The sequence below is a fragment of the Lathyrus oleraceus genome, unplaced genomic scaffold, assembly GCF_024323335.1.
Source record: "Lathyrus oleraceus cultivar Zhongwan6 unplaced genomic scaffold, CAAS_Psat_ZW6_1.0 chrUn0038, whole genome shotgun sequence".
Taxonomy (NCBI): Eukaryota; Viridiplantae; Streptophyta; class Magnoliopsida; order Fabales; family Fabaceae; genus Lathyrus; species Lathyrus oleraceus.
In genome coordinates, this window is record NW_026112429.1 from 161,331 (window position 1) to 187,157 (window position 25,827).

Consider the following 25,827-nt stretch of genomic DNA (forward strand, 5'->3'; position numbering starts at 1 on the left):
TACTTTCACCATAGTTTGAATTAAATTTTTCTTTTTTTGTTTGTTTTTGAATTAGTTTGTTTAAACCACGACCATCTTAATTATTATGCATTGTATATAGGGTTTATGAACATTTAATTTAAGCATTACCCACTATCTACTATAGATTTAATTTTATACTTTGATGTGATGTTTTTTTAAATTATATTATCTCGTCTCAATGTTTTTATCTTATATGCCCCTCATCTCTTTGTCATTTTGTCTTGTCTATTAATGTTCAAACTGAACCTAAGTCTTATGCCGAGGCTATAAGTGTGACACTTCGAAAAAAACCAAACAAGTCGAGTTGGGTGCCCTAGAGAGGACTGGAATATGAAAACAAGTTGACCTCCCTCCTCATGTAAAACCATTAGGATGCAAACGGACATAAAAAAGCAGGCATGACAGAGATGGTATATTGAACAATTTAAGGCCATATTGTGGCAAAAGTGTATAACATAATACAGGGACTAGATTTCTATGATACATACTCCCCTCCATCCAAAATGACCAGTGTGATTCTAGTAGTCACACTAACTCTCAAAGTCGATTCCCGGCTGAGCCACAAGTAAAGCTATGATGAACAAATTAGTGATGTTTGGTAACCTCACCAGTCATCCTTCGTTTGGATGAAGTGTAAACTCCCTGAGCTCTATTTTAATTTTAAATTGTCATTTACCAGTCTCAAAAGCATAATATTATTTTCACCATAGTTTGAATTAAATTTTTCTTTTTTTGTTTGTTTTTGAATTAGTTTGTTTAAACCACGACCATACTAATTATTATGCATTGTATATAGGGTTTATGAACATTTAATTTAAGCATTACCCACTATCTACTATAGATTTAATTTTATACTTTGATGTGATGTTTTTTTAAATTATATTATCTCGTCTCAATGTTTTTATCTTATATGCCCCTCATCTCTTTGTCATTTTGTCTTGTCTATTAATGTTCAAACTGAACCTAAGTCTTATGCCGAGGCTATAAGTGTGACACTTCGAACAAAACCAAACAAGTCGAGTTGGGTGCCCTAGAGAGGACTGGAATATGAAAACTAGTTGACCTCCCTCCTCATGTAAAACCATTAGGATGCAAACGGACATAAAAAAGCAGGCATGACAGAGATGGTATATTGAACAATTTAAGGCCATATTGTGGCAAAAGTGTATAACATAATATAGGGACTAGATTTCTATGATACATACTCCCCTCCATCCAAAATGACCAGTGTGATTCTAGTAGTCACACTAACTCTCAAAGCACAATTGGAATATACATAAACTTGATGTAAAAAGTACATTCATAGATGGAAACCTTCAAGAAGTTGTTTATATGGAAATAACCCATATGGCTATCTCGTCTAGACCTAACAAAGTGAGAGAGCTTATTAAATCCATATATGGCCTTAAAGAGGCGTGTAGGAAAACATATGAGAAGCTAACCACGTTCCAACACAATATCACCAAGCCGCGTCTGAATCTCGCCTTAGTCATTCACATTATTGATAGTATATTGGTATGATGCGATACAAGCCGATAATTCACTTTCTAAATTTAGCACCCTCAAAGTAGTTCTCCAGGAATCCTTCAAGATAAAAAAATTAGGTCAACTTAAATACTTTCTTGGCTTTGAATTCTCCCGTTCTATCAAAGGAATTTATATTTGTCAAATAATATAGTTGCATGATCTCATTTGTGACAACTTCTTTCTAGGCTCCAAACCTGTATCAACACCATCTGATAACTCTCTAAAATTTCTGCGGAACTGTGAGGCTCTATTGCCAGACATTTGTACAAATTAAAGAAACATAGACGCATTATTGTAGAATACCAAAACAAAACCTATCATCCCATACATCGTTCAATAACCCATCAAGTTTCTTTACAAGACTGGTCTCATTCATTTCCATGTTGCAACTCGAGTAATCAAGTATCTCAAACAATGCCCAAGCAATTGTCTGTTTTTACCTAGAAAGTCACCGCTACAACCCATTGGTTTCACAACCGTAGAATGGGATCGATACATTTATTCTATAATATTAAGTTTTGGACAATTCTTCTTCCATTGTAGAGATCTAATATCTTTGAGAACAAATAAACATCTTACAGTATACATATCATATTATGAGGCAGAATATAGAGCACATTCACTTCAACTATCCAAGTGAAAGAGTGAAAGTTAATTTACAATAAAGTTTCACATTCTAATTACCTTAAAGAACGAGTCGTGACAAGGAATGAAAGGGAAAAAGATAGATAGACACGCAAAAGTATATTTCTACGATCCATCGCATCATCATAGATGAAGCTATGTCTATTAATGTGTTTATCATGCGAAAATCATAGGTTCCAAAATTCTTATAATGTTTTAATGTTCTAGAATTTAAACATGATTTTTAAAACTGTAACTTACTTTTTCTTTTCAACGACTCGAAGTTGTTGTTCTTTTTTTCATGGACTAAATTAAACCTTGCATGTTTTGAAAGAGTAAAGTGAAATTTGATTATGTTGATAATAATAATAACAACATAACTCATATGCAATATAAAATACTATTGATTAGTTATATTATATAGTACAGACTGCATAGTTACATGTGTAGTATCTTTTGCAAGTGCTCCCAATAAGCACCAGTGGTCTAGTGGTAGAATAGTACCCTGCCACGGTACAGACCCGGGTTCGATTCCCGGCTGGTGCACAAGTAGAGCTATGATGAACAAATTAGTGATGTTTGGTAACCTCACCAGTCAACCTTCGTTTGGATGAAGTGTAAACTCCCTGAGCTCTATTTTAATTTTAAATTGTCATTTACCAGTCTCAAAAGCATAATATTATTTTCACCATAGTTTGAATTAAATTTTTCTTTTTTTGTTTGTTTTTGAATTAGTTTGTTTAAACCACGACCATTTTAATTATTATGCATTATATATAGGGTTTATGAACATTTAATTTAAGCATTACCCACTATCTACTATAGATTTAATTTTATACTTTGATGTGATGTTTTTTTAAATTATATTATCTCGTCTCAATGTTTTTATCTTATATGCCCCTCATCTCTTTGTCATTTTGTCTTGTCTATTAATGTTCAAACTGAACCTGTCGAGTTGGGTGCCCTAGAGAGGACTGGAATATGAAAACTAGTTGACCTCCCTCCTCATGTAAAACCATTAGGATGCAAACGGACATAAAAAAGCAGGCATGACAGAGATGGTATATTGAACAATTTAAGGCCATATTGTGGCAAAAGTGTATAACATAATATAGGGACTAGATTTCTATGATACATACTCCCCTCCATCCAAAATGACCAGTGTGATTCTAGTAGTCACACTAACTCTCAAAGCACAATTGGAATATACATAAACTTGATGTAAAAAGTACATTCATAGATGGAAACCTTCAAGAAGTTGTTTATATGGAAATAACCCATGTGGCTATCTCGTCTAGACCTAACAAAGTGAGAGAGCTTATTAAATCCATATATGGCCTTAAAGAGGCGTGTAGGAAAACATATGAGAAGCTAACCACGTTCCAACACAATATCACCAAGCCGCGTCTGAATCTCGCCTTAGTCATTCACATTATTGATAGTATATTGGTATGATGCGATACAAGCCGATAATTCACTTTCTAAATTTAGCACCCTCAAAGTAGTTCTCCAGGAATCCTTCAAGATCAAAAAATTAGGTCAACTTAAATACTTTCTTGGCTTTGAATTCTCCCGTTCTATCAAAGGAATTTATATTTGTCAAATAATATAGTTGCATGATCTCATTTGTGACAACTTCTTTCTAGGCTCCAAACCTGTATCAACACCATCTGATAACTCTCTAAAATTTCTGCGGAACTGTGAGGCTCTATTGCCAGACATTTGTACAAATTAAAGAAACATAGACGCATTATTGTAGAATACCAAAACAAAACCTATCATCCCATACATCGTTCAATAACCCATCAAGTTTCTTTACAAGACTGGTCTCATTCACTTCCATGTTGCAACTCGAGTAATCAAGTATCTCAAACAATGCCCAAGCAATTGTCTGTTTTTACCTAGAAAGTCACCGCTACAACCCATTGGTTTCACAACCGTAGAATGGGATCGATACATTTATTCTATAATATTAAGTTTTGGACAATTCTTCTTCCATTGTAGAGATCTAATATCTTTGAGAACAAATAAACATCTTACAGTATACATATCATATTATGAGGCAGAATATAGAGCACATTCACTTCAACTATCCAAGTGAAAGAGTGAAAGTTAATTTACAATAAAGTTTCACATTCTAATTACCTTAAAGAACGAGTCGTGACAAGGAATGAAAGGGAAAAAGATAGATAGAGACGCAAAAGTATATTTCTACGATCCATCGCATCATCATAGATGAAGCTATGTCTATTAATGTGTTTATCATGCGAAAATCATAGGTTCCAAAATTCTTATAATGTTTTAATGTTCTAGAATTTAAACATGATTTTGAAAACTGTAACTTACTTTTTCTTCTCAACGACTCGAAGTTGTTGTTCTTTTTTTCATGGACTAAATTAAACCTTGCATGTTTTGAAAGAGTAAAGTGAAATTTGATTATGTTGATAATAATAATAACAACATAACTCATATGCAATATAAAATACTATTGATTAGTTATATTATATAGTACAGACTTGCATAGTTACATGTGTAGTATCTTTTGCAAGTGCTCCCAATAAGCACCAGTGGTCTAGTGGTAGAATAGTACCCTGCCACGGTACAGACCCGGGTTCGATTCCCGGCTGGTGCACAAGTAGAGCTATGATGAACAAATTAGTGATGTTTGGTAACCTCACCAGTCAACCTTCGTTTGGATGAAGTGTAAACTCCCTGAGCTCTATTTTAATTTTAAATTGTCATTTACCAGTCTCAAAAGCATAATATTATTTTCACCATAGTTTGAATTAAATTTTTCTTTTTTTGTTTGTTTTTGAATTAGTTTGTTTAAACCACGACCATTTTAATTATTATGCATTATATATAGGGTTTATGAACATTTAATTTAAGCATTACCCACTATCTACTATAGATTTAATTTTATACTTTGATGTGATGTTTTTTTAAATTATATTATCTCGTCTCAATGTTTTTATCTTATATGCCCCTCATCTCTTTGTCATTTTGTCTTGTCTATTAATGTTCAAACTGAACCTAAGTCTTATGCCGAGGCTATAAGTGTGACACTTCGAACAAAACCAAACAAGTCGAGTTGGGTGCCCTAGAGAGGACTGGAATATGAAAACTAGTTGACCTCCCTCCTCATGTAAAACCATTAGGATGCAAACGGACATAAAAAAGCAGGCATGACAGAGATGGTATATTGAACAATTTAAGGCCATATTGTGGCAAAAGTGTATAACATAATATAGGGACTAGATTTCTATGATACATACTCCCCTCCATCCAAAATGACCAGTGTGATTCTAGTAGTCACACTAACTCTCAAAGCACAATTGGAATATACATAAACTTGATGTAAAAAGTACATTCATAGATGGAAACCTTCAAGAAGTTGTTTATATGGAAATAACCCATGTGGCTATCTCGTCTAGACCTAACAAAGTGAGAGAGCTTATTAAATCCATATATGGCCTTAAAGAGGCGTGTAGGAAAACATATGAGAAGCTAACCACGTTCCAACACAATATCACCAAGCCGCGTCTGAATCTCGCCTTAGTCATTCACATTATTGATAGTATATTGGTATGATGCGATACAAGCCGATAATTCACTTTCTAAATTTAGCACCCTCAAAGTAGTTCTCCAGGAATCCTTCAAGATCAAAAAATTAGGTCAACTTAAATACTTTCTTGGCTTTGAATTCTCCCGTTCTATCAAAGGAATTTATATTTGTCAAATAATATACTTGCATGATCTCATTTGTGACAACTTCTTTCTAGGCTCCAAACCTGTATCAACACCATCTGATAACTCTCTAAAATTTCTGCGGGACTGTGAGGCTCTATTGCCAGACATTTGTACAAATTAAAGAAACATAGACGCATTATTGTAGAATACCAAAGCAAAACCTATCATCCCATACATCGTTCAATAACCCATCAAGTTTCTTTACAAGACTGGTCTCATTCACTTCCATGTTGCAACTCGAGTAATCAAGTATCTCAAACAATGCCCAAGCAATTGTCTGTTTTTACCTAGAAAGTCACCGCTACAACCCATTGGTTTCACAACCGTAGAATGGGATCGATACATTTATTCTATAATATTATGTTTTGGACAATTCTTCTTCCATTGTAGAGATCTAATATCTTTGAGAACAAATAAACATCTTACAGTATACATATCATATTATGAGGCAGAATATAGAGCACATTCACTTCAACTATCCAAGTGAAAGAGTGAAAGTTAATTTACAATAAAGTTTCTCATTCTAATTACCTTAAAGAACGAGTCGTGACAAGGAATGAAAGGGAAAAAGATAGATAGAGACGCAAAAGTATATTCTACGATCCATCGCATCATCATAGATGAAGCTATGTCTATTAATGTGTTTATCATGCGAAAATCATAGGTTCCAAAATTCTTATAATGTTTTAATGTTCTAGAATTTAAACATGATTTTGAAAACTGTAACTTACTTTTTCTTCTCAACGACTCGAAGTTGTTGTTCTTTTTTTCAGGGACTAAATTAAACCTTGCATGTTTTGAAAGAGTAAAGTGAAATTTGATTATGTTGATAATAATAATAACAACATAACTCATATGCAATATAAAATACTATTGATTAGTTATATTATATAGTATAGACTTGCATAGTTACATGTGTAGTATCTTTTGCAAGTGCTCCCAATAAGCACCAGTGGTCTAGTGGTAGAATAGTACCCTGCCACGGTACAGACCCGGGTTCGATTCCCGGCTGGTGCACAAGTAGAGCTATGATGAACAAATTAGTGATGTTTGGTAACCTCACCAGTCATCCTTCGTTTGGATGAAGTGTAAACTCCCTGAGCTCTATTTTAATTTTAAATTGTCATTTACCAGTCTCAAAAGCATAATATTATTTTCACCATAGTTTGAATTAAATTTTTCTTTTTTTGTTTGTTTTTGAATTAGTTTGTTTAAACCACGACCATTTTAATTATTATGCATTGTATATAGGGTTTATGAACATTTAATTTAAGCATTACCCACTATCTACTATAGATTTAATTTTATACTTTGATGTGATGTTTTTTTAAATTATATTATCTCGTCTCAATGTTTTTATCTTATATGCCCCTCATCTCTTTGTCATTTTGTCTTGTCTATTAATGTTCAAACTGAACCTAAGTCTTATGCCGAGGCTATAAGTGTGACACTTCGAACAAAACCAAACAAGTCGAGTTGGGTGCCCTAGAGAGGACTGGAATATGAAAACTAGTTGACCTCCCTCCTCATGTAAAACCATTAGGATGCAAACGGACATAAAAAAGCAGGCATGACAGAGATGGTATATTGAACAATTTAAGGCCATATTGTGGCAAAAGTGTATAACATAATATAGGGACTAGATTTCTATGATACATACTCCCCTCCATCCAAAATGACCAGTGTGATTCTAGTAGTCACACTAACTCTCAAAGCACAATTGGAATATACATAAACTTGATGTAAAAAGTACATTCATAGATGGAAACCTTCAAGAAGTTGTTTATATGGAAATAACCCATGTGGCTATCTCGTCTAGACCTAACAAAGTGAGAGAGCTTATTAAATCCATATATGGCCTTAAAGAGGCGTGTAGGAAAACATATGAGAAGCTAACCACGTTCCAACACAATATCACCAAGCCGCGTCTGAATCTCGCCTTAGTCATTCACATTATTGATAGTATATTGGTATGATGCGATACAAGCCGATAATTCACTTTCTAAATTTAGCACCCTCAAAGTAGTTCTCCAGGAATCCTTCAAGATCAAAAAATTAGGTCAACTTAAATACTTTCTTGGCTTTGAATTCTCCCGTTCTATCAAAGGAATTTATATTTGTCAAATAATATACTTGCATGATCTCATTTGTGACAACTTCTTTCTAGGCTCCAAACCTGTATCAACACCATCTGATAACTCTCTAAAATTTCTGCGGGACTGTGAGGCTCTATTGCCAGACATTTGTACAAATTAAAGAAACATAGACGCATTATTGTAGAATACCAAAGCAAAACCTATCATCCCATACATCGTTCAATAACCCATCAAGTTTCTTTACAAGACTGGTCTCATTCACTTCCATGTTGCAACTCGAGTAATCAAGTATCTCAAACAATGCCCAAGCAATTGTCTGTTTTTACCTAGAAAGTCACCGCTACAACCCATTGGTTTCACAACCGTAGAATGGGATCGATACATTTATTCTATAATATTAAGTTTTGGACAATTCTTCTTCCATTGTAGAGATCTAATATCTTTGAGAACAAATAAACATCTTACAGTATACATATCATATTATGAGGCAGAATATAGAGCACATTCACTTCAACTATCCAAGTGAAAGAGTGAAAGTTAATTTACAATAAAGTTTCTCATTCTAATTACCTTAAAGAACGAGTCGTGACAAGGAATGAAAGGGAAAAAGATAGATAGAGACGCAAAAGTATATTTCTACGATCCATCGCATCATCATAGATGAAGCTATGTCTATTAATGTGTTTATCATGCGAAAATCATAGGTTCCAAAATTCTTATAATGTTTTAATGTTCTAGAATTTAAACATGATTTTGAAAACTGTAACTTACTTTTTCTTCTCAACGACTCGAAGTTGTTGTTCTTTTTTTCAGGGACTAAATTAAACCTTGCATGTTTTGAAAGAGTAAAGTGAAATTTGATTATGTTGATAATAATAATAACAACATAACTCATATGCAATATAAAATACTATTGATTAGTTATATTATATAGTATAGACTTGCATAGTTACATGTGTAGTATCTTTTGCAAGTGCTCCCAATAAGCACCAGTGGTCTAGTGGTAGAATAGTACCCTGCCACGGTACAGACCCGGGTTCGATTCCCGGCTGGTGCACAAGTAGAGCTATGATGAACAAATTAGTGATGTTTGGTAACCTCACCAGTCATCCTTCGTTTGGATGAAGTGTAAACTCCCTGAGCTCTATTTTAATTTTAAATTGTCATTTACCAGTCTCAAAAGCATAATATTATTTTCACCATAGTTTGAATTAAATTTTTCTTTTTTTGTTTGTTTTTGAATTAGTTTGTTTAAACCACGACCATTTTAATTATTATGCATTGTATATAGGGTTTATGAACATTTAATTTAAGCATTACCCACTATCTACTATAGATTTAATTTTATACTTTGATGTGATGTTTTTTTAAATTATATTATCTCGTCTCAATGTTTTTATCTTATATGCCCCTCATCTCTTTGTCATTTTGTCTTGTCTATTAATGTTCAAACTGAACCTAAGTCTTATGCCGAGGCTATAAGTGTGACACTTCGAACAAAACCAAACAAGTCGAGTTGGGTGCCCTAGAGAGGACTGGAATATGAAAACTAGTTGACCTCCCTCCTCATGTAAAACCATTAGGATGCAAACGGACATAAAAAAGCAGGCATGACAGAGATGGTATATTGAACAATTTAAGGCCATATTGTGGCAAAAGTGTATAACATAATATAGGGACTAGATTTCTATGATACATACTCCCCTCCATCCAAAATGACCAGTGTGATTCTAGTAGTCACACTAACTCTCAAAGCACAATTGGAATATACATAAACTTGATGTAAAAAGTACATTCATAGATGGAAACCTTCAAGAAGTTGTTTATATGGAAATAACCCATGTGGCTATCTCGTCTAGACCTAACAAAGTGAGAGAGCTTATTAAATCCATATATGGCCTTAAAGAGGCGTGTAGGAAAACATATGAGAAGCTAACCACGTTCCAACACAATATCACCAAGCCGCGTCTGAATCTCGCCTTAGTCATTCACATTATTGATAGTATATTGGTATGATGCGATACAAGCCGATAATTCACTTTCTAAATTTAGCACCCTCAAAGTAGTTCTCCAGGAATCCTTCAAGATCAAAAAATTAGGTCAACTTAAATACTTTCTTGGCTTTGAATTCTCCCGTTCTATCAAAGGAATTTATATTTGTCAAATAATATACTTGCATGATCTCATTTGTGACAACTTCTTTCTAGGCTCCAAACCTGTATCAACACCATCTGATAACTCTCTAAAATTTCTGCGGGACTGTGAGGCTCTATTGCCAGACATTTGTACAAATTAAAGAAACATAGACGCATTATTGTAGAATACCAAAACAAAACCTATCATCCCATACATCGTTCAATAACCCATCAAGTTTCTTTACAAGACTGGTCTCATTCACTTCCATGTTGCAACTCGAGTAATCAAGTATCTCAAACAATGCCCAAGCAATTGTCTGTTTTTACCTAGAAAGTCACCGCTACAACCCATTGGTTTCACAACCGTAGAATGGGATCGATACATTTATTCTATAATATTAAGTTTTGGACAATTCTTCTTCCATTGTAGAGATCTAATATCTTTGAGAACAAATAAACATCTTACAGTATACATATCATATTATGAGGCAGAATATAGAGCACATTCACTTCAACTATCCAAGTGAAAGAGTGAAAGTTAATTTACAATAAAGTTTCTCATTCTAATTACCTTAAAGAACGAGTCGTGACAAGGAATGAAAGGGAAAAAGATAGATAGAGACGCAAAAGTATATTCTACGATCCATCGCATCATCATAGATGAAGCTATGTCTATTAATGTGTTTATCATGCGAAAATCATAGGTTCCAAAATTCTTATAATGTTTTAATGTTCTAGAATTTAAACATGATTTTGAAAACTGTAACTTACTTTTTCTTCTCAACGACTCGAAGTTGTTGTTCTTTTTTTCAGGGACTAAATTAAACCTTGCATGTTTTGAAAGAGTAAAGTGAAATTTGATTATGTTGATAATAATAATAACAACATAACTCATATGCAATATAAAATACTATTGATTAGTTATATTATATAGTATAGACTTGCATAGTTACATGTGTAGTATCTTTTGCAAGTGCTCCCAATAAGCACCAGTGGTCTAGTGGTAGAATAGTACCCTGCCACGGTACAGACCCGGGTTCGATTCCCGGCTGGTGCACAAGTAGAGCTATGATGAACAAATTAGTGATGTTTGGTAACCTCACCAGTCATCCTTCATTTGGATGAAGTGTAAACTCCCTGAGCTCTATTTTAATTTTAAATTGTCATTTACCAGTCTCAAAAGCATAATATTATTTTCACCATAGTTTGAATTAAATTTTTCTTTTTTTGTTTGTTTTTGAATTAGTTTGTTTAAACCACGACCATTTTAATTATTATGCATTGTATATAGGGTTTATGAACATTTAATTTAAGCATTACCCACTATCTACTATAGATTTAATTTTATACTTTGATGTGATGTTTTTTTAAATTATATTATCTCGTCTCAATGTTTTTATCTTATATGCCCCTCATCTCTTTGTCATTTTGTCTTGTCTATTAATGTTCAAACTGAACCTAAGTCTTATGCCGAGGCTATAAGTGTGACACTTCGAACAAAACCAAACAAGTCGAGTTGGGTGCCCTAGAGAGGACTGGAATATGAAAACTAGTTGACCTCCCTCCTCATGTAAAACCATTAGGATGCAAACGGACATAAAAAAGCAGGCATGACAGAGATGGTATATTGAACAATTTAAGGCCATATTGTGGCAAAAGTGTATAACATAATATAGGGACTAGATTTCTATGATACATACTCCCCTCCATCCAAAATGACCAGTGTGATTCTAGTAGTCACACTAACTCTCAAAGCACAATTGGAATATACATAAACTTGATGTAAAAAGTACATTCATAGATGGAAACCTTCAAGAAGTTGTTTATATGGAAATAACCCATGTGGCTATCTCGTCTAGACCTAACAAAGTGAGAGAGCTTATTAAATCCATATATGGCCTTAAAGAGGCGTGTAGGAAAACATATGAGAAGCTAACCACGTTCCAACACAATATCACCAAGCCGCGTCTGAATCTCGCCTTAGTCATTCACATTATTGATAGTATATTGGTATGATGCGATACAAGCCGATAATTCACTTTCTAAATTTAGCACCCTCAAAGTAGTTCTCCAGGAATCCTTCAAGATCAAAAAATTAGGTCAACTTAAATACTTTCTTGGCTTTGAATTCTCCCGTTCTATCAAAGGAATTTATATTTGTCAAATAATATACTTGCATGATCTCATTTGTGACAACTTCTTTCTAGGCTCCAAACCTGTATCAACACCATCTGATAACTCTCTAAAATTTCTGCGGGACTGTGAGGCTCTATTGCCAGACATTTGTACAAATTAAAGAAACATAGACGCATTATTGTAGAATACCAAAACAAAACCTATCATCCCATACATCGTTCAATAACCCATCAAGTTTCTTTACAAGACTGGTCTCATTCACTTCCATGTTGCAACTCGAGTAATCAAGTATCTCAAACAATGCCCAAGCAATTGTCTGTTTTTACCTAGAAAGTCACCGCTACAACCCATTGGTTTCACAACCGTAGAATGGGATCGATACATTTATTCTATAATATTATGTTTTGGACAATTCTTCTTCCATTATAGAGATCTAATATCTTTGAGAACCAATAAACATCTTACAGTATACATATCATATTATGAGGCAGAATATAGAGCACATTCACTTCAACTATCCAAGTGAAAGAGTGAAAGTTAATTTACAATAAAGTTTCTCATTCTAATTACCTTAAAGAACGAGTCGTGACAAGGAATGAAAGGGAAAAAGATAGATAGAGACGCAAAAGTATATTTCTACGATCCATCGCATCATCATAGATGAAGCTATGTCTATTAATGTGTTTATCATGCGAAAATCATAGGTTCCAAAATTCTTATAATGTTTTAATGTTCTAGAATTTAAACATGATTTTGAAAACTGTAACTTACTTTTTCTTCTCAACGACTCGAAGTTGTTGTTCTTTTTTTCAGGGACTAAATTAAACCTTGCATGTTTTGAAAGAGTAAAGTGAAATTTGATTATGTTGATAATAATAATAACAACATAACTCATATGCAATATAAAATACTATTGATTAGTTATATTATATAGTATAGACTTGCATAGTTACATGTGTAGTATCTTTTGCAAGTGCTCCCAATAAGCACCAGTGGTCTAGTGGTAGAATAGTACCCTGCCACGGTACAGACCCGGGTTCGATTCCCGGCTGGTGCACAAGTAGAGCTATGATGAACAAATTAGTGATGTTTGGTAACCTCACCAGTCATCCTTCATTTGGATGAAGTGTAAACTCCCTGAGCTCTATTTTAATTTTAAATTGTCATTTACCAGTCTCAAAAGCATAATATTATTTTCACCATAGTTTGAATTAAATTTTTCTTTTTTTGTTTGTTTTTGAATTAGTTTGTTTAAACCACGACCATTTTAATTATTATGCATTGTATATAGGGTTTATGAACATTTAATTTAAGCATTACCCACTATCTACTATAGATTTAATTTTATACTTTGATGTGATGTTTTTTAAATTATATTATCTCGTCTCAATGTTTTTATCTTATATGCCCCTCATCTCTTTGTCATTTTGTCTTGTCTATTAATGTTCAAACTGAACCTGTCGAGTTGGGTGCCCTAGAGAGGACTGGAATATGAAAACTAGTTGACCTCCCTCCTCATGTAAAACCATTAGGATGCAAACGGACATAAAAAAGCAGGCATGACAGAGATGGTATATTGAACAATTTAAGGCCATATTGTGGCAAAAGTGTATAACATAATATAGGGACTAGATTTCTATGATACATACTCCCCTCCATCCAAAATGACCAGTGTGATTCTAGTAGTCACACTAACTCTCAAAGCACAATTGGAATATACATAAACTTGATGTAAAAAGTACATTCATAGATGGAAACCTTCAAGAAGTTGTTTATATGGAAATAACCCATGTGGCTATCTCGTCTAGACCTAACAAAGTGAGAGAGCTTATTAAATCCATATATGGCCTTAAAGAGGCGTGTAGGAAAACATATGAGAAGCTAACCACGTTCCAACACAATATCACCAAGCCGCGTCTGAATCTCGCCTTAGTCATTCACATTATTGATAGTATATTGGTATGATGCGATACAAGCCGATAATTCACTTTCTAATTTAGCACCCTCAAAGTAGTTCTCCAGGAATCCTTCAAGATCAAAAAATTAGGTCAACTTAAATACTTTCTTGGCTTTGAATTCTCCCGTTCTATCAAAGGAATTTATATTTGTCAAATAATATACTTGCATGATCTCATTTGTGACAACTTCTTTCTAGGCTCCAAACCTGTATCAACACCATCTGATAACTCTCTAAAATTTCTGCGGGACTGTGAGGCTCTATTGCCAGACATTTGTACAAATTAAAGAAACATAGACGCATTATTGTAGAATACCAAAGCAAAACCTATCATCCCATACATCGTTCAATAACCCATCAAGTTTCTTTACAAGACTGGTCTCATTCACTTCCATGTTGCAACTCGAGTAATCAAGTATCTCAAACAATGCCCAAGCAATTGTCTGTTTTTACCTAGAAAGTCACCGCTACAACCCATTGGTTTCACAACCGTAGAATGGGATCGATACATTTATTCTATAATATTATGTTTTGGACAATTCTTCTTCCATTATAGAGATCTAATATCTTTGAGAACCAATAAACATCTTACAGTATACATATCATATTATGAGGCAGAATATAGAGCACATTCACTTCAACTATCCAAGTGAAAGAGTGAAAGTTAATTTACAATAAAGTTTCTCATTCTAATTACCTTAAAGAACGAGTCGTGACAAGGAATGAAAGGGAAAAAGATAGATAGAGACGCAAAAGTATATTCTACGATCCATCGCATCATCATAGATGAAGCTATGTCTATTAATGTGTTTATCATGCGAAAATCATAGGTTCCAAAATTCTTATAATGTTTTAATGTTCTAGAATTTAAACATGATTTTGAAAACTGTAACTTACTTTTTCTTCTCAACGACTCGAAGTTGTTGTTCTTTTTTTCAGGGACTAAATTAAACCTTGCATGTTTTGAAAGAGTAAAGTGAAATTTGATTATGTTGATAATAATAATAACAACATAACTCATATGCAATATAAAATACTATTGATTAGTTATATTATATAGTATAGACTTGCATAGTTACATGTGTAGTATCTTTTGCAAGTGCTCCCAATAAGCACCAGTGGTCTAGTGGTAGAATAGTACCCTGCCACGGTACAGACCCGGGTTCGATTCCCGGCTGGTGCACAAGTAGAGCTATGATGAACAAATTAGTGATGTTTGGTAACCTCACCAGTCATCCTTCATTTGGATGAAGTGTAAACTCCCTGAGCTCTATTTTAATTTTAAATTGTCATTTACCAGTCTCAAAAGCATAATATTATTTTCACCATAGTTTGAATTAAATTTTTCTTTTTTTGTTTGTTTTTGAATTAGTTTGTTTAAACCACGACCATATTAATTATTATGCATTGTATATAGGGTTTATGAACATTTAATTTAAGCATTACCCACTATCTACTATAGATTTAATTTTATACTTTGATGTGATGTTTTTTTAAATTATATTATCTCGTCTCAATGTTTTTATCTTATATGCCCCTCATCTCTTTGTCATTTTGTCTTGTCTATTAATGTTCAAACTGAACCTAAGTCTTATGCCGAGGCTATAAGTGTGACACTTCGAACAAAACCAAACAAGTCGAGTTGGGTGCCCTAGAGAGGACTGGAATATGAAAACTAGTTGACCTCCCTCCTCATGTAAAACCATTAGGACGCAAACGGACATAAAAAAGCAGGCATGACAGAGATGGTATATTGAACAATTTAAGGCCATATTGTGGCAAAAGTGTATAACATAATATAGGGACTAGATTTCTATGATACATACTCCCCTCCATCCAAAATGACCAGTGTGATTCTAGTAGTCACACTAACTCTCAAAGCACAATTGGAATATACATAAACTTGATGTAAAAAGTACATTCATAGATGGAAACCTTCAAGAAGTTGTTTATATGGAAATAACCCATGTGGCTATCTCGTCTAGACCTAACAAAGTGAGAGAGCTTATTAAATCCATATATGGCCTTAAAGAGGCGTGTAGGAAAACATATGAGAAGCTAACCACGTTCCAACACAATATCACCAAGCCGCGTCTGAATCTCGCCTTAGTCATTCACATTATTGATAGTATATTGGTATGATGCGATACAAGCCGATAATTCACTTTCTAAATTTAGCACCCTCAAAGTAGTTCTCCAGGAATCCTTCAAGATCAAAAAATTAGGTAAACTTAAATACTTTCTTGGCTTTGAATTCTCCCGTTCTATCAAAGGAATTTATATTTGTCAAATAATATACTTGCATGATCTCATTTGTGACAACTTCTTTCTAGGCTCCAAACCTGTATCAACACCATCTGATAACTCTCTAAAATTTCTGCGGGACTGTGAGGCTCTATTGCCAGACATTTGTACAAATTAAAGAAACATAGATGCATTATTGTAGAATACCAAAGCAAAACCTATCATCCCATACATCGTTCAATAACCCATCAAGTTTCTTTACAAGACTGGTCTCATTCACTTCCATGTTGCAACTCGAGTAATCAAGTATCTCAAACAATGCCCAAGCAATTGTCTGTTTTTACCTAGAAAGTCACCGCTACAACCCATTGGTTTCACAACCGTAGAATGGGATCGATACATTTATTCTATAATATTATGTTTTGGACAATTCTTCTTCCATTATAGAGATCTAATATCTTTGAGAACAATAAACATCTTACAGTATACATATCATATTATGAGGCAGAATATAGAGCACATTCACTTCAACTATCCAAGTGAAAGAGTGAAAGTTAATTTACAATAAAGTTTCTCATTCTAATTACCTTAAAGAACGAGTCGTGACAAGGAATGAAAGGGAAAAAGATAGATAGAGACGCAAAAGTATATTCTACGATCCATCGCATCATCATAGATGAAGCTATGTCTATTAATGTGTTTATCATGCGAAAATCATAGGTTCCAAAATTCTTATAATGTTTTAATGTTCTAGAATTTAAACATGATTTTGAAAACTGTAACTTACTTTTTCTTCTCAACGACTCGAAGTTGTTGTTCTTTTTTTCAGGGACTAAATTAAACCTTGCATGTTTTGAAAGAGTAAAGTGAAATTTGATTATGTTGATAATAATAATAACAACATAACTCATATGCAATATAAAATACTATTGATTAGTTATATTATATAGTATAGACTTGCATAGTTACATGTGTAGTATCTTTTGCAAGTGCTCCCAATAAGCACCAGTGGTCTAGTGGTAGAATAGTACCCTGCCACGGTACAGACCCGGGTTCGATTCCCGGCTGGTGCACAAGTAGAGCTATGATGAACAAATTAGTGATGTTTGGTAACCTCACCAGTCATCCTTCATTTGGATGAAGTGTAAACTCCCTGAGCTCTATTTTAATTTTAAATTGTCATTTACCAGTCTCAAAAGCATAATATTATTTTCACCATAGTTTGAATTAAATTTTTCTTTTTTTGTTTGTTTTTGAATTAGTTTGTTTAAACCACGACCATTTTAATTATTATGCATTGTATATAGGGTTTATGAACATTTAATTTAAGCATTACCCACTATCTACTATAGATTTAATTTTATACTTTGATGTGATGTTTTTTTAAATTATATTATCTCGTCTCAATGTTTTTATCTTATATGCCCCTCATCTCTTTGTCATTTTGTCTTGTCTATTAATGTTCAAACTGAACCTAAGTCTTATGCCGAGGCTATAAGTGTGACACTTCGAACAAAACCAAACAAGTCGAGTTGGGTGCCCTAGAGAGGACTGGAATATGAAAACTAGTTGACCTCCCTCCTCATGTAAAACCATTAGGATGCAAACGGACATAAAAAAGCAGGCATGACAGAGATGGTATATTGAACAATTTAAGGCCATATTGTGGCAAAAGTGTATAACATAATATAGGGACTAGATTTCTATGATACATACTCCCCTCCATCCAAAATGACCAGTGTGATTCTAGTAGTCACACTAACTCTCAAAGCACAATTGGAATATACATAAACTTGATGTAAAAAGTACATTCATAGATGGAAACCTTCAAGAAGTTGTTTATATGGAAATAACCCATGTGGCTATCTCGTCTAGACCTAACAAAGTGAGAGAGCTTATTAAATCCATATATGGCCTTAAAGAGGCGTGTAGGAAAACATATGAGAAGCTAACCACGTTCCAACACAATATCACCAAGCCGCGTCTGAATCTCGCCTTAGTCATTCACATTATTGATAGTATATTGGTATGATGCGATACAAGCCGATAATTCACTTTCTAAATTTAGCACCCTCAAAGTAGTTCTCCAGGAATCCTTCAAGATCAAAAAATTAGGTCAACTTAAATACTTTCTTGGCTTTGAATTCTCCCGTTCTATCAAAGGAATTTAGATTTGTCAAATAATATACTTGCATGATCTCATTTGTGACAACTTCTTTCTAGGCTCCAAACCTGTATCAACACCATCTGATAACTCTCTAAAATTTCTGCGGGACTGTGAGGCTCTATTGCCAGACATTTGTACAAATTAAAGAAACATAGACGCATTATTGTAGAATACCAAAACAAAACCTATCATCCCATACATCGTTCAATAACCCATCAAGTTTCTTTACAAGACTGGTCTCATTCACTTCCATGTTGCAACTCGAGTAATCAAGTATCTCAAACAATGCCCAAGCAATTGTCTGTTTTTACCTAGAAAGTCACCGCTACAACCCATTGGTTTCACAACCGTAGAATGGGATCGATACATTTATTCTATAATATTAAGTTTTGGACAATTCTTCTTCCATTATAGAGATCTAATATCTTTGAGAACAAATAAACATCTTACAGTATACATATCATATTATGAGGCAGAATATAGAGCACATTCACTTCAACTATCCAAGTGAAAGAGTGAAAGTTAATTTACAATAAAGTTTCTCATTCTAATTACCTTAAAGAACGAGTCGTGACAAGGAATGAAAGGGAAAAAGATAGATAGAGACGCAAAAGTATATTCTACGATCCATCGCATCATCATAGATGAAGCTATGTCTATTAATGTGTTTATCATGCGAAAATCATAGGTTCCAAAATTCTTATAATGTTTTAATGTTCTAGAATTTAAACATGATTTTGAAAACTGTAACTTACTTTTTCTTCTCAACGACTCGAAGTTGTTGTTCTTTTTTTCAGGGACTAAATTAAACCTTGCATGTTTTGAAAGAGTAAAGTGAAATTTGATTATGTTGATAATAATAATAACAACATAACTCATATGCAATATAAAATACTATTGATTAGTTATATTATATAGTATAGACTTGCATAGTTACATGTGTAGTATCTTTTGCAAGTGCTCCCAATAAGCACCAGTGGTCTAGTGGTAGAATAGTACCCTGCCACGGTACAGACCCGGGTTCGATTCCCGGCTGGTGCACAAGTAGAGCTATGATGAACAAATTAGTGATGTTTGGTAACCTCACCAGTCATCCTTCATTTGGATGAAGTGTAAACTCCCTGAGCTCTATTTTAATTTTAAATTGTCATTTACCAGTCTCAAAAGCATAATATTATTTTCACCATAGTTTGAATTAAATTTTTCTTTTTTTGTTTGTTTTTGAATTAGTTTGTTTAAACCACGACCATTTTAATTATTATGCATTGTATATAGGGTTTATGAACATTTAATTTAAGCATTACCCACTATCTACTATAGATTTAATTTTATACTTTGATGTGATGTTTTTTTAAATTATATTATCTCGTCTCAATGTTTTTATCTTATATGCCCCTCATCTCTTTGTCATTTTGTCTTGTCTATTAATGTTCAAACTGAACCTAAGTCTTATGCCGAGGCTATAAGTGTGACACTTCGAACAAAACCAAACAAGTCGAGTTGGGTGCCCTAGAGAGGACTGGAATATGAAAACTAGTTGACCTCCCTCCTCATGTAAAACCATTAGGATGCAAACGGACATAAAAAAGCAGGCATGACAGAGATGGTATATTGAACAATTTAAGGCCATATTGTGGCAAAAGTGTATAACATAATATAGGGACTAGATTTCTATGATACATACTCCCCTCCATCCAAAATGACCAGTGTGATTCTAGTAGTCACACTAACTCTCAAAGCACAATTGGAATATACATAAACTTGATGTAAAAAGTACATTCATAGATGGAAACCTTCAAGAAGTTGTTTATATGGAAATAACCCATGTGGCTATCTCGTCTAGACCTAACAAAGTGAGAGAGCTTATTAAATCCATATATGGCCTTAAAGAGGCGTGTAGGAAAACATATGAGAAGCTAACCACGTTCCAACACAATATCACCAAGCCGCGTCTGAATCTCGCCTTAGTCATTCACATTATTGATAGTATATTGGTATGATGCGATACAAGCCGATAATTCACTTTCTAAATTTAGCACCCTCAAAGTAGTTCTCCAGGAATCCTTCAAGATCAAAAATTAGGTCAACTTAAATACTTTCTTGGCTTTGAATTCTCCCGTTCTATCAAAGGAATTTAGATTTGTCAAATAATATACTTGCATGATCTCATTTGTGACAACTTCTTTCTAGGCTCCAAACCTGTATCAACACCATCTGATAACTCTCTAAAATTTCTGCGGGACTGTGAGGCTCTATTGCCAGACATTTGTACAAATTAAAGAAACATAGACGCATTATTGTAGAATACCAAAACAAAACCTATCATCCCATACATCGTTCAATAACCCATCAAGTTTCTTTACAAGACTGGTCTCATTCACTTCCATGTTGCAACTCGAGTAATCAAGTATCTCAAACAATGCCCAAGCAATTGTCTGTTTTTACCTAGAAAGTCACCGCTACAACCCATTGGTTTCACAATCGTAGAATGGGATCGATACATTTATTCTATAATATTATGTTTTGGACAATTCTTCTTCCATTATAGAGATCTAATATCTTTGAGAACAAATAAACATCTTACAGTATACATATCATATTATGAGGCAGAATATAGAGCACATTCACTTCAACTATCCAAGTGAAAGAGTGAAAGTTAATTTACAATAAAGTTTCTCATTCTAATTACCTTAAAGAACGAGTCGTGACAAGGAATGAAAGGGAAAAGATAGATAGAGACGCAAAAGTATATTCTACGATCCATCGCATCATCATAGATGAAGCTATGTCTATTAATGTGTTTATCATGCGAAAATCATAGGTTCCAAAATTCTTATAATGTTTTAATGTTCTAGAATTTAAACATGATTTTGAAAACTGTAACTTACTTTTTCTTCTCAACGACTCGAAGTTGTTGTTCTTTTTTTCAGGGACTAAATTAAACCTTGCATGTTTTGAAAGAGTAAAGTGAAATTTGATTATGTTGATAATAATAATAACAACATAACTCATATGCAATATAAAATACTATTGATTAGTTATATTATATAGTATAGACTTGCATAGTTACATGTGTAGTATCTTTTGCAAGTGCTCCCAATAAGCACCAGTGGTCTAGTGGTAGAATAGTACCCTGCCACGGTACAGACCCGGGTTCGATTCCCGGCTGGTGCACAAGTAGAGCTATGATGAACAAATTAGTGATGTTTGGTAACCTCACCAGTCATCCTTCGTTTGGATGAAGTGTAAACTCCCTGAGCTCTATTTTAATTTTAAATTGTCATTTACCAGTCTCAAAAGCATAATATATTTTCACCATAGTTTGAATTAAATTTTTCTTTTTTTGTTTGTTTTTGAATTAGTTTGTTTAAACCACGACCATTTTAATTATTATGCATTGTATATAGGGTTTATGAACATTTAATTTAAGCATTACCCACTATCTACTATAGATTTAATTTTATACTTTGATGTGATGTTTTTTTAAATTATATTATCTCGTCTCAATGTTTTTATCTTATATGCCCCTCATCTCTTTGTCATTTTGTTGTCTATTAATGTTCAAACTGAACCTAAGTCTTATGCCGAGGCTATAAGTGTGACACTTCGAACAAAACAAACAAGTCGAGTTGGGTGCCCTAGAGAGGACTGGAATATGAAAACTAGTTGACCTCCCTCCTCATGTAAAACCATTAGGATGCAAACGGACATAAAAAAGCAGGCATGACAGAGATGGTATATTGAACAATTTAAGGCCATATTGTGGCAAAAGTGTATAACATAATATAGGGACTAGATTTCTATGATACATACTCCCCTCCATCCAAAATGACCAGTGTGATTCTAGTAGTCACACTAACTCTCAAAGCACAATTGGAATATACATAAACTTGATGTAAAAAGTACATTCATAGATGGAAACCTTCAAGAAGTTGTTTATATGGAAATAACCCATGTGGCTATCTCGTCTAGACCTAACAAAGTGAGAGAGCTTATTAAATCCATATATGGCCTTAAAGAGGCGTGTAGGAAAACATATGAGAAGCTAACCACGTTCCAACACAATATCACCAAGCCGCGTCTGAATCTCGCCTTAGTCATTCACATTATTGATAGTATATTGGTATGATGCGATACAAGCCGATAATTCACTTTCTAAATTTAGCACCCTCAAAGTAGTTCTCCAGGAATCCTTCAAGATCAAAAAATTAGGTCAACTTAAATACTTTCTTGGCTTTGAATTCTCCCGTTCTATCAAAGGAATTTATATTTGTCAAATAATATATTGCATGATCTCATTTGTGACAACTTCTTTCTAGGCTCCAAACCTGTATCAACACCATCTGATAACTCTCTAAAATTTCTGCGGGACTGTGAGGTCTCTATTGCCAGACATTTGTACAAATTAAAGAAACATAGACGCATTATTGTAGAATACCAAAACAAAACCTATCATCCCATACATCGTTCAATAACCATCAAGTTTCTTTACAAGACTGGTCTCATTCACTTCCATGTTGCAACTCGAGTAATCAAGTATCTCAAACAATGCCCAAGCAATTGTCTGTTTTTACCTAGAAAGTCACCGCTACAACCCATTGGTTTCACAACCGTAGAATGGGATCGATACATTTATTCTATAATATTAAGTTTTGGACAATTCTTCTTCCATTGTAGAGATCTAATATCTTTGAGAACAAATAAACATCTTACAGTATACATATCATATTATGAGGCAGAATATAGAGCACATTCACTTCAACTATCCAAGTGAAAGAGTGAAAGTTAATTTACAATAAAGTTTCACATTCTAATTACCTTAAAAAGAACGAGTCGTGACAAGGAATGAAAGGGAAAGAAGATAGATAGAGACGCAAAAGTATATTTCTACGATCCATCGCATCATCATAGATGAAGCTATGTCTATTAATGTGTTTATCATGCGAAAATCATAGGTTCCAAAATTCTTATAATGTTTTAATGTTCTAGAATTTAAACATGATTTTGAAAACTGTAACTTACTTTTTCTTCTCAACGACTCGAAGTTGTTGTTCTTTTTTTCAGGGACTAAATTAAACCTTGCATGTTTTGAAAGAGTAAAGTGAAATTTGATTATGTTGATAATAATAATAACAACATAACTCATATGCAATATAAAATACTATTGATTAGTTATATTATATAGTACAGACTTGCATAGTTACATGTGTAGTATCTTTTGCAAGTGATCCCAATAAGCACCAGTGGTCTAGTGGTAGAATAGTACCCTGCCACGGTACAGACCGGGTTCGATTCCCGGCTGGTGCACAAGTAGAGCTATGATGAACAAATTAGTGATGTTTGGTAACCTCACCAGTCACCTTCGTTTGGATGAAGTGTAAACTCCTGAGCTCTATTTTAATTTTAAATTGTCATTTACCAGTCTCAAAAGCATAATATTATTTTCACCATAGTTTGAATTAATTTTTCTTTTTGTTTGTTTTTGAATTAGTTTGTTTAAACCACGACCATTTTAATTATTATGCATTATTATAGGGTTTATGAACATTTAATTTAAGCATTACCCACTATCTACTATAGATTTAATTTTATACTTTGATGTGATGTTTTTTAAATTATATTATCTCGTCTCAATGTTTTTATCTTATATGCCCCTCATCTCTTTGTCATTTTGTCTTGTCTATTAATGTTCAAACTGAACCTAAGTCTTATGCCGAGGCTATAAGTGTGACACTTCGAACAAAACCAAACAAGTCGAGTTGGGTGCCCTAGAGAGGACTGGAATATGAAAACTAGTTGACCTCCCTCCTCATGTAAAACCATTAGGATGCAAAAGGACATAAAAAAGCAGGCATGACAGAGATGGTATATTGAACAATTTAAGGCCATATTGTGGCAAAGGTGTATAACATAATATAGGGACTAGATTTCTATGATACATACTCCCCTCCATCCAAAATGACCAGTGTGATTCTAGTAGTCACACTAACTCTCAAAGCACAATTGGAATATACATAAACTTGATGTAAAAAGTACATTCATAGATGGAAACCTTCAAGAAGTTGTTTATATGGAAATAACCCATGTGGCTATCTCGTCTAGACCTAACAAAGTGAGAGAGCTTATTAAATCCATATATGGCCTTAAAGAGGCGTGTAGGAAACATATGAGAAGCTAACCACGTTCCAACACAATATCACCAAGCCGCGTCTGAATCTCGCCTTAGTCATTCACATTATTGATAGTATATTGGTATGATGCGATACAAGCCGATAATTCACTTTCTAATTTAGCACCCTCAAAGTAGTTCTCCAGGAATCCTTCAAGATCAAAAAATTAGGTCAACTTAAATACTTTCTTGGCTTTGAATTCTCCCGTTCTATCAAAGGAATTTATATTTGTCAAATAATATACTTGCATGATCTCATTGTGACAACTTCTTTCTAGGCTCCAAACCTGTATCAACACCATCTGATAACTCTCTAAAATTTCTGCGGAACTGTGAGGCTCTATTGCCAGACATTTGTACAAATTAAAGAAACATAGACGCATTATTGTAGAATACCAAAACAAAACCTATCATCCCATACATCGTTCAATAACCCATCAAGTTTCTTACAAGACTGGTCTCATTCACTTCCATGTTGCAACTCGAGTAATCAAGTATCTCAAACAATGCCCAAGCAATTGTCTGTTTTACCTAGAAAGTCACCGCTAAACCCATTGGTTTCACAACCGTAGAATGGATCGATACATTTATTCTATAATATTAAGTTTTGGACAATTCTTCTTCCATTGTAGAGATCTAATATCTTTGAGAACAAATAAACATCTTACAGTTACATATCATATTATGAGGCAGAAATATAGAGCACATTCACTTCAACTATCCAAGTGAAAGAGTGAAAGTTAATTTACAATAAAGTTTCTCATTCTAATTACCTTAAAGAACGAGTCGTGACAAGAATGAAAGGGAAAAGATAGATAGAGACGCAAAAGTATATTCTACGATCCATCGCATCATCATAGATGAAGCTATGTCTATTATGTGTTATCATGCAAAATCTAGGTTCCAAAATTCTATTGTTTTAATGTTCTAGAATTTAAACATGATTTTGAAAACTGTAACTTACTTTTTCTTCTCAACGACTCGAAGTTGTGTTCTTTTTT

The 25,827-nt window shown here is 33.7% G+C and overlaps 11 non-coding genes across 11 annotated transcripts; all 11 read left to right on the forward strand.

Annotated features, from left to right (window-relative positions):
* Positions 1 to 2,647: 2,647 nt before the first annotated feature.
* TRNAG-GCC (transfer RNA glycine (anticodon GCC)) lies at positions 2,648 to 2,718 on the forward strand. Its single transcript has one exon. It is a non-coding gene; the product is annotated as a tRNA-Gly (tRNA).
* A 2,015-nt stretch (positions 2,719 to 4,733) lies between these two features.
* On the forward strand, positions 4,734 to 4,804 carry TRNAG-GCC (transfer RNA glycine (anticodon GCC)). The gene has a single exon. It is a non-coding gene; the product is annotated as a tRNA-Gly (tRNA).
* Positions 4,805 to 6,868: 2,064 nt separating this feature from the next.
* On the forward strand, positions 6,869 to 6,939 carry TRNAG-GCC (transfer RNA glycine (anticodon GCC)). Its single transcript has one exon. It is a non-coding gene; the product is annotated as a tRNA-Gly (tRNA).
* A 2,065-nt stretch (positions 6,940 to 9,004) lies between these two features.
* TRNAG-GCC (transfer RNA glycine (anticodon GCC)) lies at positions 9,005 to 9,075 on the forward strand. The gene has a single exon. It is a non-coding gene; the product is annotated as a tRNA-Gly (tRNA).
* Positions 9,076 to 11,139: 2,064 nt separating this feature from the next.
* Positions 11,140 to 11,210, forward strand: TRNAG-GCC (transfer RNA glycine (anticodon GCC)). The gene has a single exon. It is a non-coding gene; the product is annotated as a tRNA-Gly (tRNA).
* Positions 11,211 to 13,275: 2,065 nt separating this feature from the next.
* Positions 13,276 to 13,346, forward strand: TRNAG-GCC (transfer RNA glycine (anticodon GCC)). Its single transcript has one exon. It is a non-coding gene; the product is annotated as a tRNA-Gly (tRNA).
* A 2,012-nt stretch (positions 13,347 to 15,358) lies between these two features.
* Positions 15,359 to 15,429, forward strand: TRNAG-GCC (transfer RNA glycine (anticodon GCC)). The gene has a single exon. It is a non-coding gene; the product is annotated as a tRNA-Gly (tRNA).
* A 2,063-nt stretch (positions 15,430 to 17,492) lies between these two features.
* Positions 17,493 to 17,563, forward strand: TRNAG-GCC (transfer RNA glycine (anticodon GCC)). The gene has a single exon. It is a non-coding gene; the product is annotated as a tRNA-Gly (tRNA).
* A 2,064-nt stretch (positions 17,564 to 19,627) lies between these two features.
* Positions 19,628 to 19,698, forward strand: TRNAG-GCC (transfer RNA glycine (anticodon GCC)). Its single transcript has one exon. It is a non-coding gene; the product is annotated as a tRNA-Gly (tRNA).
* Positions 19,699 to 21,760: 2,062 nt separating this feature from the next.
* TRNAG-GCC (transfer RNA glycine (anticodon GCC)) lies at positions 21,761 to 21,831 on the forward strand. Its single transcript has one exon. It is a non-coding gene; the product is annotated as a tRNA-Gly (tRNA).
* Positions 21,832 to 23,894: 2,063 nt separating this feature from the next.
* TRNAG-GCC (transfer RNA glycine (anticodon GCC)) lies at positions 23,895 to 23,964 on the forward strand. Its single transcript has one exon. It is a non-coding gene; the product is annotated as a tRNA-Gly (tRNA).
* The last annotated feature ends 1,863 nt before the right edge of the window (positions 23,965 to 25,827 follow it).